The sequence below is a fragment of the Cetorhinus maximus genome, chromosome 20, assembly GCF_964194155.1.
Source record: "Cetorhinus maximus chromosome 20, sCetMax3.hap1.1, whole genome shotgun sequence".
Lineage (NCBI taxonomy): Eukaryota > Metazoa > Chordata > Chondrichthyes > Lamniformes > Cetorhinidae > Cetorhinus > Cetorhinus maximus.
This window is the reverse complement of record NC_135898.1, coordinates 39,119,006-39,136,313: the sequence shown is the minus strand read 5'-3', so window position 1 is coordinate 39,136,313 and position 17,308 is coordinate 39,119,006. Positions and strand designations below refer to the sequence as shown.

Below are 17,308 nucleotides of genomic sequence, written 5' to 3'. Positions count from 1 at the left end.
GAAAATTTAAATGGGGCACAGTGACATCGGGAGTTCCGCCCGACGTCACCGCGCGTCATTTTACACATCGACGAGTGAGCCCCACCCCCCCTCACCGATGGGAAAATCCTGGCCCATGTGTTGGTATTGACAGTCCACACAAGCCTCATTCCACTCAAATTATCTCTTCCCATGCTGCCCCCTGTATTCCTCTATTTCCTTGTCTATCATGACGTAAGCCTTCTCTTGCATAAATGCCTAATCTGCTTCGACTACTCCATGCAACATGAATTCCACTTTTTACCGCACTGTGTCAAAAAATTCTTGTTAAATTCTTTATTTGATCTGTTAATGCCTATCTGATATGTATGTCCACTTAAGTTGTAACAGTCTCTCCACGTTGATATTAGTGAACACCTTCATAATTTTATAAACCGTCAGATCGCTTCTTAGTTTTCCCTTTTGTAAAGAGTCCCAGCCACCAATTGTTTCCTGATAGGTGCAGCCTCGCAATTCTGATATAATTACATAGAGTCTACTGCACAGAAATAGACCATTCAGCCCAAAAAAACCTGCAAATTTTGCAAGAGAACATGAATTGCAAAGGCTCAAGGCTACTCTCCAATCTTGTGATACAGCCATCTATGAAAAGGCCCGGGCGTGAAACCAGTTTTGCGATCATCTGCTCCACCCGCTGATGGCGGGCCGCATTCCCCGACATCGGGCATCGGGAACGTCGCTGTAATATATCATCATATCTTTATAAGGCCAGCTCACTGGACTCATTCTCCCCCCTCCCTGGTGGACTGTCCGCCCATGTCAGTGGGAAAACACGCCGATGTGTTTCACAACTGCATATATAAGGCATGCACTTGGGGGGCTGCACTTCGCTCGGGACTTCAAGGTTTGTTTGCCTACCTTGCTTCAGTCAGCACTCGCAGTCATCAGTACCGGGCTTCACAGACAGCACCACATCACTTTTAGGGGAGCTCCCGGGTAGGTCTCTACCTACCTGATCAGCCATACGTGGGTGGCTTTTCAAAGGCTGCTGGGCAAAGTTTTGCTTGGGGAAAGGTTGGGGGGTAAGTGGCCAACGGCAAGGGAAGAGACTGTAGGACAAGAGCTGTACTGGGGTAGGAGGGCATCTCAGGGTGTGTGTGGAGGCACATGTTGATCTTTGCAAGTGGCCTCAAGATGGTGAGGGCTGAGGAAGCAGTCTCCAGAGGAGATGAGGCCAGATGGACATGTGAGGGTATGTGTGTGAGAATGGGTGGTGATGTCCCTTGAGCTGGCAGTGAGTGAGATGCCAGTGAATGTGTGACGGGCTTGAGTGTGAGAGTTTAGAGTGATGAGATGGCTGCCATACCCTGGCGGCATGAATGAGATCATTGATCCTCTATCTGCATTGGATGGCCAAACTCTTCTATGCAGCACAGGCACTGATCACCACTGCATCGCTTACTAAGCTGGAGTGGTAATGTAGCTGCCCCTCCTGTGGTCAGGACGGGGTAGAGGACATCACAGCGGGCCTCCACGGCATCCAAATGGTGCTCAAGGGCTGCAGTCTTCTTGCCTTTCGGTCCATGTCTTCTTTGTTGCAGTCATGGGCTGGAAGCACTGTAATGTGATGCCTAGCATGATGAAGTAGCGAGGTGACAGAGTGGCAGGTGAACCGGAGCCCGCCCGCCATCAAAACAGCGTGCACCCTGGGAATGCATAATTAATGCAGCGGGTTTGGGACGAAACAGCGTGAAAAGCCGCCATTGTGGCTGGCAGGTAAAACGTCATTTTAACCCGCCTGCTACCACACTTAGTGCAAATCAGGGATGATTCCGCTCCTTGAGTACAAAAGCAAGCACATTTTGATGAACTTTCATAAAATACTGTTTTAGCCTCAATTGGAGAATTGTCCCCAATTCTGGGCATTGCACTTTGGGGAGGATGTGAAGGCATTCAAGGGAGCAGAAAAGATTTATAAGAATGGTTTGAGGGATGAGGGGCTTCAGTTATGTGGATTGAGTGGAGAAGCTGGCATTGTTCTCTTTAGAGATGAGAAGGTTGAGATATGATAATGGGGTTCAAAATCATCAGCGGTCTATACAGAGTAGATAGAAAGAAATGGTTCCCCCATTGGTGGAAGAGTCGAGAACCAGAGGACACCGATTTAAGGTAAACGGTAATAGAACCAATGGTGGCATGAGGAAAACAGGGTTAGGATCTGGAATGCACTGTCTGAGAGTGTATTCAAGGCAGATTCAATTGTGGCTTTTAAAAAGAAATTGGATAGGCACCTTGTTATGATCTCTGTAGAGACCAATAATTTTTAAAAAGAAAGGAATCCCCATGACGATAATGGAAAGAAAATCAATGGACAAGATTTCACTGTTTAAAACTTTTACTTTAACAAACCAACTAAAATTAACATAATTCAAACATTAATTAACAAGAAAATTATATTTCAAATAAAAGGTAAATTTCACTTTAAATAGTTACTACGACAAAGGTATCCTTCATGTAGTTACAAGCACTTGCATCACTTCCTGCATCACTGTGGCAATCTCACAGTCTTTCCAACTCGGCCTCCGGCACATAAGATCACTCATTTCTCATTCAATGGATTTGGCCCTTGAGTTGCTTTCGCCAGCAGCCATATTCTATCTAAGTTCCTGGATACAGTCAACACCCAAACAGCACACGTCTGCAGAATCTCCTTAGCTAGGTCCACATGATGGAACAGAATCCCCAGAGACGCCTTTATCCTTCTCCTTTAAATAGCCTGGTTGGCTCTGGTAAACCTAAAATAGCAAAGGAGGTCTTTTCCAATCCACAGTCCCTGCTGCCCCAGTCTTCAGCTCTCTGTCCTTTCCAACTGTATAATACACACACTAACACAGTCCATGTTCTATTCTCAGTATCTTCTCCCTGCTGTTTCACCAGGATTTGTTCTGAACTGCAGATTCCGAGGCCAGCTATAATTCAACCTCCCAATTAGTGATTTACTGTTTTATGCTTTTTTTAAACTTTCATACCAAAAGCAACCCTGGTCAAATGGGCATTTCTTGGAACTAGGATGCTTGCTAGGAATTCCAATTAGACCCTTTTTAGAATACTTCTCAGTTTCACTTTGAGATTAAAGAGATATTCTCAAAAATGAATACAGGCTTTCCCCCAAAGCACAAGGGTCATCACAACCTGAAAGGAAATAAATTGCAGGACCACAATGAAACTGGGGAGAGACAGTAATTTGCTATTACATAAGATCATAAGAAATAGGTGCAAGACTAGGCCATTTGGCCACTTGAGCCTGTTCCGCCATTCAAGATAATGGCTGATCTGATTCTGGCCTTAACCCCACTTTCCTGCCTGCCCCCCCATATCCCTTGACTTCTTTGTAGATCAAAAACCTGTCTAACTTAGCCTTGAATATGTTCAATGACCCAGCCTCCACTGCTCTCTGGGGAAGAGAATTGCAAAAACTAATAACCCTCTGAGAAAGAAATGCCTCCTCATCTCAGTCTTAAACGAGAGATCCCTTATTTTTAAATAATGCGCCCTAGTTCTAGATTCCCCCATGAGGGTAAACACCCTCTCAATATCTATCCTGTCATGCCCCCTCCGGATCTTATATGTTTCAAGAAGATCACTTCTCATTCTTCTAAACTCCAATGAGTATAGGCCAAAACTGCTCAACCTTTCTTCATAAGACGTCTTCATCCCAAGAATCAGCCTAGTCAGCTCCTCTGAGCTGCTTCCAATGTAAGTATATCTCTCCTTACATAAGGAGATCAAAATTGTGCACAATACTCAAGGTGGTCTTGCCAATGTCCTGTACAGTTGTAGCAAGACTTCTCTATTTTTATACTCCATCCCACTTGCAATAAAGGTCAACATTCCATTTGCCTTTCTAATTACTTAGTATACCTGCATGCTAACTTTTTGTAATTCATGTACAAGAACACACAGGTCCCTCTGTATCGCAGCATCATGCAGCCTCTCAACACTTAAATAACGGCCTGCTTTTCTATTCTTCCTGCCAAAGCAGACGAGGTGATGTTTTTCCCACATTATACTCCATTGGCCAAATTTTTGTCCACTTACTTAACCTATCTATATTTCTTTGCAGACTCTTTGTATCCTCCTCACAAATTGCTTTCCTAGCTATCTTTGTCGAGTCAGCAAATTTGGCTACAATACAGTCAGTCCCTTCATCCAAATCATTAACATAGATCATAAATAGTTGAGGACCCTGCACTGATCCCTGTGGCATTCCACTAGCGACAGTTTATCTATCTGAAAATGACCCATTTATCCCAATTGTCGGTTTACTGTTAGTCAATCCTCTATCCATGCTTATATATCACCCCCAAGACCATCACCTCTTCTCTTCTGCAATAACTTTTCATATGGCAACTTATTGAATGCCTTTTTGGAAATCCAAATACTCTGCATCAACAGGTTCCCACTCTATCCACCCTGCTTGCCACATCCTCAAATAACTCCAATGAATTTGTTAAACATAACTTTCCTTTGACAAAACCATGTTGACACTGCTTGATTGCATTATGATTTTCTAAATGTCCTGCTACAAAGCCTTAACAACTAATTCTAGCATTTTCCCAATAACAGATGTTAGGCTATCTGGCCTATAGTTTCTTGCTTTCTGTCTCCCTCCTTTCTTGAATAGAAGTGTTACATTTGTGGTTTTTCCATCAGCTGGAATCTTTCCAGAATCTAGGGAATTTTGGAAGATTATAACTAATGCATCTGCTATCTCTGCAGCCATTTCTTTTAAGACTCTAGGATGCAGGCTATCAGGTCCACAGACATGTCAACCTTTAGTCCCATTAGCTTCCTAGTAGCTTTTTCTTTAGTTATCATGATTGATTTAAGTTCCTCCCTTTTATCTCTTGATGTTTTATTATTCTTGGGATGCGTTTTGTGTTTTGTACCGTGAACACAGATACAAAACACCCTCTAAGAGACAGATGCTCACTTTAGCTACTCTTTTCCTTTTTATATGCTTTTAGAAGCTTTTACTGTCTGATTTTATATTTCTTGCTACCTTTCTCTCATACTGTAATTTCTCTCTATTTTTTTATTCATGCTTTGCTGCTTTGTAAAAATTTCCCAATCTTCTGACCTACCATTAGCTTCACGCCATTGTGTGCCTTTTTCTTCAATTTGATACTATCTTTAACTTCCTTGGTTAGCTACAGATGGTGTATCCTTCTCATAGAATTTTTCTTTCTCAATGGAATATATTTTTGTTGAGAGTTATGAACTATTTCTACTTCTGCTTCTCTACTGTCTTACCTTTTAACCTGTTTTTGCAGTCCAGTATTTTTTCATACCCTTGTAATTGCCTTTATTTAAGTTTAAGACACTAGTTTAGACCTCCATTTCTCACCCTCAAATTGTGTGAAATTCCATCACATTATGATCACTCTTGCCGAGAAGATCCTTCACTATGAAGTCATTAATTAATCCTGCCGCTTTATACATTATCAAGTCTACAGTAGCCTGCTACCTGGTTGATTCCATAACATATTGTTTTAAGCAGCTGTCCCGAATACAGTCTATGAACTCATCCTCCAGATTATTTTGCCAATTTGATCTGTCCAATCTATGAGGATCAAAATTGCCCACAATTATTGCAGTACTTTTATTTTTACAAGCCCCCATTATTTCTTAATTTATAATATGTCCTACAGTGCGGATAATGCTAAGGAGCCTATAAAATACTCCCACCAGTAACTTCTTTCCTTCGCTTTTTATCTCCACTAAAAGTGATTCCAGATTTTGATCCTTTAAACTACGATTATTTTTCACTACAGTACTGATCTCATTCAGTTGCTGATTACTGTATTAAATTAGTAACTAATTAACAAATAAATAAATAATTGCTGTAACTACAACATGTGAAAGCTTGAGGGCAGCACTGCAATCCTGGACAGCTATATCTGCAGTAAATATCTGCAGCTCGAGCAACTTTGACTCAGAGTTGTTGAGCTGGAGTCCAAATTGACAATATTGCAGGGAATCAAGGAAGGGAAAGATAACTCACCACTTTGTTTCCAAGAGGCAGTCACACCACTAAGTTTAAGTAGAACTTTAAAGTTTGCCAATGATCAGGGTCAGGGGGGTGTGACTGTGAGTTAGCAAGGTATGCAAATCCTGGATGTAATGATAGAGGGGCCTTGGCCCTTGACTTTGACCAACAGGTGTGAGATATTTGCTACTTGTGTGGATGAGAACAAGGATTGCAGGGTGGATGAGCAAACTGGCCATTGTACCATGGTGCCAGGAAGCATTCAAATTGGCGGGGGGGGGGGAGTGAACAGGAACATGATTGTGATGGGGACAGTATAGTCAGGGGCTAGAAACTCTTCTCTACAGCTGGGGCTGGGAGCTCCAAAGGTTATGTTATTTAAGGACATCCCTTTGCAGCTGGAGATGAATTTGAAATGGGAGGGTTGGACCCAGTTGTCATGGTCCACATAGGAATTAGGAATGTTATTCAGAAGGGAGAATTTGTGGAGTTAGGGTCCAAAGGTAATAACCACTGGATTCTAATTTGAGCTATGTGCCAATTAACAGAGTCAAGCAATTAGACAATTAAACAAGTGGCTCAAAGAGTGGTGTAGGGAGAAAAGGATTTGATTCATGTGGTATTTGCATCAGTACTGGAGAAAGAGGGAGCTGTTCCTTTGGGAAGAACTCCACTTAAACTGGGCTGAGATCACTGTTCTGGAAAATTGAATAACTAGATCTGTGGAAGGGGTTTCAAACTAAAAGGAGTCAGATGAAGGGAAATTTAGAAATCTAAAGAAAAAAGTGGAGGCAATCAAGTAATGTAGTGAAAAGTTAAAGGCTCTTTATGGAATGAGTGAGGCATTTATAATAAAATAGGCAAATTAGAGACACAAATAGAGATAAATAGTTTAGATCTAACTGCAATTACAGAGACGTGGTTACAAGGTGATCAGAGTTGGGAAATAATTACTCCAGGTACACAACATTTTAAGAAGACTGAGAGATTGAAAAAGGAGAAGTAGGCATTATGATAAAGGATGACACAAGGACCATAGTAAGAAGGGATCTTGACTCAGAAGATCATGGAGTAAAATCAGTTTTGATCGAGTCTATAAATTAGAAGCTCAGAAAAGGTTGGTGAGAATAGTTTATAGACTGTTTGACAGATAATTAAGCAATAAATAATCAGAGCTTGGAAGAAAGGCAATGTGATAATTGTGGGACTTCAATCTTTATATAGGCCGGACATATTAAATGGGCAAGGGTATTATGGAAGATGAGTTTGTAGAATGCTTTTGAGAGAGTTTCCTGCAATAATACTTTGTAAAACTAACTAGGTATAAAGCTACTTTAGATCATGTGTTGTTTAATGAGGCAGGTTTAATTAGTAATTGCATAGTAAAAGATCCTTGGGAGAAAGTGATTACAATACAATTGAATTCCATATTAAGTTTGAGAGTGACATACTCCAATCACAATCAAGAATCTTAAACTTAAACAAAGCCAATTACATGAGTATGAGGGGAGAGATGACTAAGGTTTATTGATTAAATAGATTAAAGGTGTGGTGGTAAATAAACAGTGGGAAAAATCTAGAGACAATTCAAGGTGTTCAACAAAAATACATACCATTAAAAAACAAAAATTCAGTGATAAAACTCCACCGTGGCCTACTAGGATAGTATTAGATTAAAAGAAGTGGCTTATAATGTTGGGAAGCATAGTAATGAGCCTGAGAATTAGGAGTTTTAGAAACTAGAAACGGGTGACCAAAATGTTGCTGAAAGAGAAACAAAAACTGAGAAATTATCCAGGAATATAAAACAAATTGTAAGAGCTTTTACAAATGTATAAGAAGAAGAGTAGATAAAGCAAACATTGGGCTTTTAGAGGTGGAAACAGGAGAAATTATGATGAGGAATGAGGGATTGGAAGATATGAACAATAACTTGCATTCGTCTTCATAGCAGAAGATAGAAATTACATAGCAGGAATAGAGGATAGCCAAGAAGCTATTGAAGAACTTAAAGTAATTCATATTCATAGAAATATTCATTAGAGAAACTTGAGGAACTTGACAAATCCTCAGGGTCTCATTGCCTACATCCTAGGGTTCTAAAAGAGGTAGCTGCAGAGATAGTGGATGCACTGGTTATGTTTTTCCAAAATTCTCTAGATTCTAGAAAAACGGATTGGAAGATAGTAAATGTAACCCCACTATTAAAGAAAAGAGGGAGAGAGAAAACAGAGAACTACAAGCCAGATAGCCCGATACCAGTTGTTGGGAAAATGCCAGAATCTATTTTTAATGAAGTCTTAAGTGCACTTAAAAAAGCATAACATGATTAGAACAAGTCAGCATGGTTTTATGAAGGGAAGTCGTGCTTGATAAATTAAGTAGGGATTTTTTAGGATGTAACCAGCAGGGTCGATAAAGGGGAACTAGTAGATGTCGTATATTTGGATTACCAAAAGGCAATTGTTAGGGTGCCCCAAAAAAGTTAATACACAAAATAAGGGCTTAAGGAGTTGAGAGTAAGATATTAGCCTGGATGGAAGATTGGTTAACAGACAGGAAGTAGAGAATAGGGATAAATGAGGCATTTTAAAGTTGACAGGCTGTATCTAGTGAATTGCTTCAAGGACCAGTCCCAAGTCTCAGCTATTCACAATCTATATTAACGACTTGGACAAAGAATTCGGCCAGGCTTTCCTGTGGAAACCCAACATGGGGTAGAATTTTCCGTTTTGGGGAGGGGGAGAGAGGGTGCGGACCTGCCATTTTACACGGGTGGGCCAATTAAGGCCCGCCCAGTGTATTTGCTGACTCCTGTGGATAGTGGGAGTGCGCGGGCGGCGGCGGGTGTGCACAGACCACCGGGTCCAATGGCGAGCCAGCAGTCTGTTTAAAGGGAGGCCTGGCAGCCTCCTGTAGGCTGGTGACAATGGACTATTCAAGGGCGCACCACAGGGGGTCGGCTGACCAGGGCACGCTGGAGGGAATGGCAGAGGAGCAGGCCAGGCTGCAGGGTCTGCCACAGGAGCAGGGCAGGCTGCAGGGTAGGCCAGCTGGGGGCCAATGCGCCCCTTGCTTTTCAGATGATTGCCTTGCTGCCCTCCAGGATGGGAGGAGGAGGCCCTCCCACATGACCAAACATGCCTGGGAGGAGGTGGTGAGCTCCCGCGATGTGGTGCAGCGCACCTGGATCCAGTGCCGTAAGCGCTTCAATGATTTGTTGCGCTCTGGCAGGGTGAGTACCATGTTGGCATTGGGCTTTTAACCCAGCAGGTAGCCTTAGCCTTTGAGGCCCCCCCCGAAGTCTTACTGTTGTGACTGCATCGAATCATGTTGGACATTTTTCCTACGCTGGGTGGGCGAGCAGAATAGTGCCCATGCTTAAATCAACCTGAGTGGTTCATGAGGAGATGAGATCCCCCCCGCCCCCCTCCCACCCACCATGTGTTGCTCTTAGTCGCACATAACTAGTCTGGGGGCAACCTGCAGGAAATGCAGCTAGGCGCATACTCAGAACTCCAACACATGTCCTATTCAGGATGATGAGATGGTGGAAGGGGAGCCTTAAGAGCCATCTGGTGCCCTCGAAGCTGCACGTAGTTGCACCTCCTTGCTATGCGAGCAAAGACCGTGTGTTTCCTAAAGTAATGTACGCAGAATGTGACCAAGGTGGCCGTTGGGGGGGTTGGGAGCAGGCGTACTATCTGTGTGTGTATGATCAGCAGTAGCGGGGAGAGGAGGCACTGGAGGCCTGATATGGCCCACTGTGGTTGGGGTGCAGTGTGCGTGTGTAGAGTCCATGTGCAAATTGCCGCAATAAATGGTATTCTCTCTTTCTCAGGAGAAGAATGTTCATAATGTGTTGGAGTGTGCGAGGACTGGAGGCGGTCAGGCTCACCTCCTCATGTTAAGCCACTTCGAGCAGGAAGTCCCTGAGCTTGAGAGGCGCCATACACCCAGGTCAACTGGTGTCAGTGAGGCTGGGGTGGAACGGCCAGGTATTTGAGGCCAACAGTGAGATCCACAATGTCCTCCCAACATCCATAGCACTGATGATAGTAAAATTTGTTTTTGTTGCAACATTGCTTCGGCCCTTCGAGGATGCGCATGTCAAACACGTTCCTAACTCTTCTAATCCCATTTCCCAGCACTATACCCATAGGCTTGTATGCCAAGGCATCGCAAGTGCACATCCAAATACTTATTACATGTTGGGAGACTTTCTGCGTCTATCACCCTTTCAGGCAGTGCGCTCCACATTCCCAACACACTCTGTGTGCAAAAGTTGCTCATTGCGTCCCCTGTAAACCTCATGCCCCTTACCTTAAATCTATGCCACCTGGTTACTGATCCCTCCACCAAGGGGAAAATTTCCTTTCTGTCGACCCTATCTTTGACCCTCATAAGTTTATACACCTCAATCATGTCACCCCTCATTCTCCTCTGCTCCAGGGGAAATAACCCCAGTCTATGCAATTTCTCCTCAAAAGTCAAACTCTCCAGGCCTGCCAACATCCTGGTAAACTTCCTCTGCACTCTCTCCACTCCAATCACATCCCTCCCATAAAGCGCATTTCAGAACTGCACGCAGAACTATAGCTGTGGGCTAAGCAGCGTTTTGTGCACTTGGAGCATTACCTCCCTGCTCCTTTATTCTATTCTTCGGCTAATAAGGCAAGCATGGCTTATGCCTTCTTAAACATCTTATGTACCTGTCCCGCTACCTTAAGGGACCAGTCGACATGCACACCAAGGTCCCTCTGATCCTCGTTACTTCCCACGGTCCTACCATTCATCGTGTATTCCCATGCCTTGTTTGTCCTGCCCAAGTGCATCACATTACACTTATCCACATTATATTCCACTTGGCATTCATCAGCCCATCTGATCAGCCCATCTATATCCGCCTGTAATGTAAGGCTATACTCCTCACTATTTGCCACCCCACCAATGTTCGTGTCCATTGGTCCTGGAAGGTTGAGCACATAATGAGCCGGGGGAAAGGGATGAAGTGTGTCACTGTGTGCACGCTAACTGATCCACTGTCCTTGTTGTTCATTTCAGCATCATCAGAGCATGGCCGGAGGAGGAACTGCAGATGCCCCCTATCACACATGAGGTCTCTCAATGTCACCTGCGTCACACCATCTGTGTGAGGCAGGCATCAGCGTAGATACTAGCACCTCGGTGGGCATTGAAACATTGGCTAGTGTCCCGGGGCACAGTGGAGAGGGCACTTCACATTCGCTGGAAGAGCTGGCAAAGACAGAGAGTGCCAATGGCGCCAGCAGGCGGAGGACTGCAGGGGACCAGGCGCATGCTCAGTCGGTGCCTGATGATGTGCCTCTGGAGTCGTCCACGATGCAGCAGCTGCAGGAAATGCGGCTGGGTGAGCGGGAGCATCTGGGGGTGATACATAAGGCTATGCTTTGCTTGCTGTCCATGGTGGAGGAGTCCACGCGGAGCATCACTGATGCAATGAGCCTCATGGCAGAGCGTCATGCTTCCTCCATGGACAGGGTGGTGACTCTTGTGGAGAGGTGTCTCCAGGAGGACAATCAGGTCCTCCTGGGGATGCGCTCAGACCTGCAAGCCCTCACAGCGGCATTGACCACAGCTGGTCAGTGCCAATAAGGGAGAAGGTGTGGGCTTCAAGCTTCCCAGCTTGTTGCCTATCCATCCACGGTGAGCAGGGAAGTCCAAGGCAATCTCACGTTGGCAGAACAGCTGCCTGTCGTATCTGCGGGCTCCTCTCACGGTGTTCCAGATGAGGGCACCAGCTGCATCGCCCCTCTCCCAGTGACCGCTTCATCCAGTGAGGTTGCAATGACTGGGGAGATGCCAGCTGTGGACCTGGCAGATCCCTCCCAGGTGGGCCCAGCACAGGCTCCATGGGCCAGAGGACGACCGCCAAGGTCATCGAGGCCAACAGGACAGCAGAGTCAGCAGGCTACCTCAGATCCCACTCCGAGGGATGGGGCAGCACCAAGACATAGCACCCGTAAACAAAACCATAAGGCACCTTAGGCACATCACGGGTTTCTCACTGGTGCTTTTGTGTTGGCCCGAGATTAGGTCCTTATAATTTATTTTTGTTTGCTTAAAGCATTGTTTTGGAATTGGGAGAACATCTGATGTTTAAAATAAAAATCAGATGTGTGACCATGGCTGAGGGTGGATCGTTTGTTCTGCATGTGTATGTTTAAGAGAAATGTCATGAGTGTTTGTTTGGACATTCAAATTTATGTCCAAAGCCCTTAGTTCCTGCTGATGACCTGGCAGATTTTCACTTAGGTGCCGAGTATGGATGCGCCAGACAAGGCTGGTCCTGCTGATCCATTTGTGTTGTGCTAGCTGAAGGGTCATTGGATTAAAGCCTCCTGGGTGTCCCTGCCTCTTGGTGTAGTCCCGGGTTAGCATCTAGCCCCTCAGCATTCTCCTGTCCATGGTCTTCCTCAGAATCAGTGCTGGACTCATCGTGTGCAGCCGTTGACACTGCGTCAATATCTTCATCATCCACTGCGGCCCCCTTTTCCAGCGCAAGATTATGGAGAGCGCAGCATGCAACCACTATTACTGACACACAATCTGGGGGTACAGGAATGCGCCACCTGAGCAGTCCAGGTATCGGAAGCGCATCTTGAGAAGACCGATGGCTCTCTCCACCACAGCCCTTGTGGAGGCATGGCTTCTTTTGTACCGCTGCTCAGCTTCTGTTCTTGGATGGCGGAGAGGCGTCATGAGCCACCTTCCGAGGGAATAGCCCTTGTCACCCAGCAGCCAACCATCAAGCCAGGCCGGATCTCCCCTGTGTGGGAGCCCCGCAATCTGGGAGCGTCTGAGGATATAGGCGTCAAGGGAGCTACCTGGGTACCTTGCATAGACTTGTAGAATCAGCATCCTGTGATCACACACTATCTGCACGTTCATGGAGTGGAAGCCCTTCCTGTTGGCATCGGGTTCACCTGCTGGCGCCTTGATGGCCACATGTGTGCAGTCGATTGCACCCTAGACATGGGGGAAGCCAGCAATGGCCGCGAAGCCTCTAGCTCGTTGTGTCTGGCTTGCCTGGTCCCAGCGGAAGTGGATGAAGACCAATGCACTCCTGAACAGAACGTCTGTGACCTGTTTGACACAAGTGTGGACAGCTGATTGGGAGACACCACAAAGATCACCCAGCGAGCCCTGGAAGGAGCCAGAGGCACTGAAGTTGAGGGCAGCTGTGACCTTCAGAGTCACTGGCCTGGGGTGTCCTCCCACACAGTTAGGGAAGATCTCAGGGTCAATCATCTGATAGGTGTAGCTGACTGTCTCCCTTGACAGTCGGAGCCTCCTTCGGCACGGCACCTCAGACATATTGAGGTAGCTGCTTCGCCGCCTGTATACCCTGGCAGCAGGACAATGGCGTCTTCTGTGGCCCCTTCCACCTTGGGCTACCTCTTGGCCATGCACCCCTTGTGTATGCGCCTGTACTCCCAAAGGTGACTCCCCTTGAGGCTGAATGTGCACTCCTGGCCTCCTTCTCCTTCTAGCCCTCCCTTCCTCCTCAGAGGAGCTGCCTCCAGTGGACATGTCAGAACCCATACCCAGGCTAAGGGGAGGCCTCTGGAAAGCTGCAGGCCCGCTGATGATTCCTGACTGCAGAGTGCTGACCTGAAGGTTCAAAGTACACAGAAAGCTGCTGGAATGTGTTATGAACTACTGCATATCACACAGACAAGTTTAAAATACTTTCTCCAATAAATACTTCACAAAACAGATTGACAACCCTACTAAGCCCCCTTATCCCGCCCCTGGGTGAGGCTCATAGAAAAGTCTCTTACCCACCTGCCCGTTGCACCCGTGTGCCAACCCAAAGATCGCATGGGTGCCTAAAAACCGCCGTCGAATGATGAATTAAGGGCCTTAACTAGCCCATTAATCAATGGCAGGCACGCGTCAAACTTCATCACGCGCCCACCAGCGAAATATCGCAATGGCACGCGGTGACGTCGGGATGGACGTCAAACTGAAAATTCTGCCCATGCATTCTTTTACAACTTTCGAAATGCACACCTGACTTTGTGTATTAATATATGCACCTTCCAGTAGGAGCAAATACGCCACACTGCGAACTCAACTGACAATCTTAAATTGGTTGTCAGCATGATTCTTAGCACTGAGGATTATTTAGCAAATGTTGTCCAATAGCTGAATCACATCTAATGTTGGACACTCTGTTTTGATTTTTGCAAGCACAGGCTGGTTGGGTGCAGCCTATACCTTGCCCATTGCGAACAATGGCTGGGATATACTGTTTGATACAATCCTTCAATCCTTGGGACGTATAGCCCACATACCTAGCATTACACTGGCACTGAAATTCATATACCACCTTACTCATTTGTGTGATGCGCAAAATGTTCTTTTGGCTTGATGGCAGCATCCTGTTAGTGGCGAATGCCACTCATTTTGCTACTGCCCTGTAGCAGCATGAAACAGTTAGCTTCACCAGTTGTTTAAATTTCTGAGATACCTTGCCCTTCCAGGGTAACCTGAGGTAGGTTGGGCATTTTTCAGGGCCGAAAGTGAAGGCCTTAGGCCCATTCATAAGGCAGCATGATATACAGCACAAAATGATCTGATCGGGGTAGCCATTATCCTGCAGGATGCCTTTGATGTGCTCTATTTTAGCAACAAGCTCACATGGTTGGCAAATGGCTCAGGCCTGATATACAAGGTTACCGATAAGACCACTCTTATAGTGTGTGGAGCTGTAAGAATCCCAACGCGTACACTGACCAGTGAAAGTAGGCTGACGGTAAACCCCTGGCAGATTTCTAAACCAGTATGTCAAGGAAGGGGAGTTCATTTGACTGCTCCATTTCATTGGTGAATTTGAGTGCAGGATGGAGCCCAATAAGACAAGTAAGGAAATTATTACTTGCAGCTGTGGATTTAAATATATTTGTATTCATGTGAAGTGTCCTGATGAGCACAAGACGAAAAGCTTTGACATTTCTCTTTTTTCAGCAATATTTTAAAATTATTGGGAAAAAATCAAACCTCTAAAAATCTAATAAAACACTGAATTCAAACACACTATCATTCATACTAGAAAAGAAAACTATTCCAGTACAAAAAAATTGTAATTTATTTAAGTGCCCATTAGGTTTGTTAAAAAAACAAGAAAGCGCATCAAAGGCATATGTTTGTTATTACAACCTCTTAAAAGTTTAAATTGTTCTTCGATCAATAGGCCACCTGCTGAGTTGAAGCCATTTGTAGCTTCTAAAACCAAGCCAAACATTCATAATGACTACAGCTGTCATACCAAAAGCTCCCAGCTAAATTTCCTGAAACAGAACAGAATGATGTTCCATTTCCATTTCAAAGTATAGAGCCTGTCAATTAATGGAGAGTAACCAAAACAGAGATTTTTTTCAACGTTCAAAAGCAGAATTTTTTCAAATAGCGAGTCGTAAGTCGATTTAAATCACAGCACAAAACATGACAGCAGAGGTTGACAGAACTTCATTTTAACATTTTTAATGCTTTATGGCACCTTCTTCAATGGAAAAAGTACTGTGATGCATGACATCACTTAACACCAAGGTGGTCAATGCAAGGGTCAACTTACCTTTGCAGGACATCCCTATGCTGAATCACTGCATTAAAATGCATCAACATTACAATACAGCATCTAATATTTATACTTGAAGGTGTCAAAACATCTTACATTTACCTTTCAGGATGTTCTCGACTCCTCAGCAGGTTTTCCCCAGTGGTCACAAACGCTCAAAGGAGATGTGTTCTTTGAGGGATTCCAAGACTCACACCAGCACATGAAACTTGTGTGCAGGAGGAGATGTAATTTTCTTGTGTTCCTCACAATGGGGACCTTGACCTCAGAAGAGATGTGTATGCGTTTTGCACCCAAAGCCTTCCTGACCTGCAAAAACGCCATGCAAAAATGGAGTGGGTTCAGGAGGGCAGAAGAAAATTGTTTCTCCAGCAACAAAATAAACAAAGTTCAGCATTTCATAAGTTGATTCACACCTCCATTGGGAGACAAAAATCCGGCACTTTATGTATATCAGAGAAAGTGTGATTTTTCGCACAATCTTCTATGTCAGAACTGATAGTAACCATCAGATTTAAAGGTAAAACCCTGTTCTTTCATATAAAATTAGAGTGCACATCCTGTGATTGTGTGTTTTAGTTGTTAAAGTTTCTCTGGCAACCTGGAAATCAGGAGATCTTTCCTGACCAGTATAAGGGTGAATTTCTATGAGGATTCTCTTAACCTTCTATCACACCTTTAACAGAAGAATGCCAAACAAATTACAGAGATGGCATTTATTTAGGCAGCTTTGGTATTTTACTCTCTCAAAGTTTCTTAGCAGTGCAGAATAATAACCAGAATAATAGCAGACTTAAAAGGATTAAATTATGTGGACAGGTTGCATGAACTTGGCTATCATTCACTTGAGTTTACCAGGTTGAATGACGTTCTAATGGAGGTGATTAAACTGACATAGAGAAACTACTTCCTCTGGTGGGGAATCCAAGTCAGACGGCATAATCTTAAAATTAGACTGGGTCATTTCAGAGTGAAATTAGGAGGCACCTTTTCCACATATAGAGTAGAAAAAATCTGGAACTCATTCTCCCAAAAGGATGTCTTGGGTCAATTGTAATTTTCAAGACTGTGTTTGATATGGTGGGTAAGGGTATCAAGGGAGCAAAGACAGGTAGGTAAAGTTAAAGTAAAGGTCAGCTGCATTCTAATTGAAAGGAGATCTGCAGCATGCACCACTATCTCACTTTCAAACCCCAGCAGCCAGTTTCCAAATAGCAATATCTTTGAGCCACTCTGGGCAACACAATGTTTTTTCTCATAATTACAATTACAATCTTGCATCAAGTGTGCTCTTGTCACACTCTCTGCATCATGAACTCCAAGTAACATCATATTCCAAGTATCACTTATTATAATGGGGTGAAAGTCATGAATGACTCAAATAATTAAAGCTAGCATCCATAACCTTAACTAAGCAACACTGATAACAGAGTGATAGCAAACTATGGTAATGGTGAACTACTACTAAGCAGCAAAAGTAATGTACCCAATAAATATGCAAATTAAGATACACATAAATTAGAGAGTGGCAAAAAAGTTACATAAAGAGAGACACTACTAATTTTTATCTTTAAGTAATGTGATGGAAGATCAATTGACTAATTAATGCTAGAGGATCTGTCTAAGCTTGGAAAGGGCCAGCTTAAAACAACAAAACC

At 44.3% G+C, this 17,308-nt stretch overlaps 1 protein-coding gene across 1 annotated transcript in view; it reads right to left on the bottom strand.

Annotated features, from left to right (window-relative positions):
• pcdh15b (protocadherin-related 15b) overlaps window positions 1-15,931 on the bottom strand; it is a 1,616,824-nt gene extending 1,600,893 nt beyond the window's left edge. Inside the window, exon 1 of the mRNA XM_078565941.1 lies at window positions 15,753-15,931. The gene's annotated coding sequence lies outside the window, so the exon portion shown is untranslated. The remainder of the gene's footprint in view (window positions 1-15,752) is intronic.
• Window positions 15,932-17,308: the final 1,377 nt, after the last annotated feature.